We start from the raw sequence: 2435 nt of genomic DNA, 5'->3' as shown, positions 1-2435 counted from the left end.
CCCCATCTCGCCCCCTTCCCCCCCATCTCCCTTTCCCTCGCCGCCCCCAGCGGCTAGCTGTATTCAATCTTAGGCAAGGGGTACCCGGAGGCAGCAGACCAAGGTCCATTTGGGGACCGAGAGAGAGTCCTCCTTCGTGTCCACTTCGTGTTACCGCCCCCTCCCAGTTTACCCGCAATCACACTCAGCCCGAATTTGTAAAAGAGGACTTAGGCCAGCCTGGAGGAGGGGGTGGTTTTTACCCTGCTGTCGCGTCCCTGGCAGTGGGAACCAAGATGTTCTCCGGAAACAAGGAATGAAGCAAGGACCCCCTCTCTAGGGCTTTGACCTTCAAAGGGCTTTATTTCACAACTCTAAAGTGGCGAAAACAGAAGTAACCGCCGCCTCCAGCTCATCGTGGAGCAGAGAAGACCTTCCTTGGTCTCCACAGTGCCCAGGAATAGTTTTGACCTTTGAGGCCCAGGGGAGACCCATATCCTAGGCCCCATGACTTCAGAGCTTCTCAAGAAGGGGTGTGAGGAGTGTGCATGGATGGGGCGCTTGCAAGGGGCGATGGAGGGAAGTCCTTCTCCCCGACCTTTGCAGTTTCCAACCTTCCGACTTCCTCCCTGTGCCCTGCCTGGGAGGGAGCACTGGCGCCTGCCAGGAACACAAGGCCCCTCCAGGTCCTTGAGGCCACCCCCCCTGGGATCCTCAGGCTTGTCACTAGGAATAAATAGCCTCGATCTGAAGGGGAGGGGAGGGAGGAGGAGGCTGTGCCCCGCTGTTTGCAAAACAGGAGACAACAAACCAACCCTGGAAATAACCTCAGGGTCTAGAGTAGAAATTCAGGGCCCACAGAGGTGCTCCCATCCCCAGCCTGGGTCTGGCCAAACTCTCAGAGACTCATTCCCTCCCAAACTGGGGCTCCTGCATACCCTGCTTTGCCACTTCTGAATCACATACATATCTGCCTTCCTGGTCCCAAGTCACCCTTGAGGCCAGGTTTCCTTTCAAGACTAATTGCTTATTAATTATTGTTGTTCCTGACACCTACTCTGTGCACAGGGACTGAGTTATTCTGGTTCACCACAGCATTCCCAGTATCTACTCCAATGTCTGGCACTCAACAAATATCTGATGAATGAATGAATCACAGACACTGCTTCCATTTGGACTCCCAAGCTGAGATTGGTTCCACAGGCACGTACTACCTGGAGTCCAGGGAGGGAGTAGCCAGTCCAGACTTTGGAATTTGCCTTGCAGGTATAGGAGACTCCCAGCCCTGGGGAGCAGAGGGAAGACTGCCTGGTTGGAGGAGATGGTAAGAAAGGGTTTGCTCTGGGTTGAGGGGACGGTAAAGGTGAGCAACCTTCAGAAATGGAGTGGTTATGAGTGAGTAAGGAAGGTGCTGGATCAAAGGTACCATTGTGGGTCTTTTTCCTTTTTAGTTGAAGTTGGACCATAAAGAAGGCTGAGCGCCAAAGAATTGATGCTTTTGAACTGTGGTGTTGGAGAAGACTCTTGAGATTCACTTGGACTGCAGGGGGATCAAACCAGTCAATCCTAAAGGAAATCAGTCCTGAATATTCATTGGAAGGACTGATGCCGAAGCTCCAATACTTTGGCCACCTGATGCGAAGAACTGACTCATTAGAAAAGACCCTGATGCTGGGAAAGATTGAAGGCAGGAGGAGAAGGGGACGACAGAGGATGAGGTGGTTGGATGGCACCGCTGACTCGATGGACACGAGTTTGAGCAAACTTCGGGGGATGGTGAAGGACAGGGAGGCCTGGCATACTGCAGTCCATGGAATCGCAAAGAGTCGGACTTGACTGAGCTACTGAACAACAACAATAATTGATTTACAATGTTGCATTAATTTTTGCTGTACAGCAAAGTGATTTGGGGTCTCTGGTTTTACTCAGTTTGAATCTCTGATGAGCAGCCTGAATAAGAGTCAGTGTTTCCTGAGTTCTTACTTTGCACCAGTCCCCGCCTAAGCATTTTACATATATTAATGCACTTGATTATCCAACAGCTTTGTGAAATATGTAATTTTATCCTTAAGGATGAGAACATGGAGGCAGCAGAGAGAGTAAGTACCCTGCCAAGGGTTACACAGCTAGTAACAACAAAACCTGGATTCAAATCCAGACAATCAAATGTTAAAGCTCTTTAGGGCCCACCCCCTGCAAAAAAACAAACAAACAAACAAACACAGCTAAACATAGGGAGCTAGCTTAATCATTAGGCTCCATAGCCTCTGTAGTCATTTAACCTCTTGAACTCTCCAACTCTCATCTGTTCAGAGTGGTGGACTCCCAGTCTCATTGCATAATTGTGAGGAATGGGTGAGACTACACAGTAGGTATTCAAAATGGGGGACACTCCCCCAACCCCCTGCCGCCCCCAGCTACCGCCCAACTCCCCCAACACTCTCTTTCCTCGTCAA

The sequence above is a fragment of the Bison bison genome, unplaced genomic scaffold (genome assembly GCF_000754665.1).
Source record: "Bison bison bison isolate TAMUID 2011002044 unplaced genomic scaffold, Bison_UMD1.0 scf7180017864484, whole genome shotgun sequence".
Taxonomy (NCBI): Eukaryota; Metazoa; Chordata; class Mammalia; order Artiodactyla; family Bovidae; genus Bison; species Bison bison.
This window is presented reverse-complemented; position numbering follows the sequence as displayed.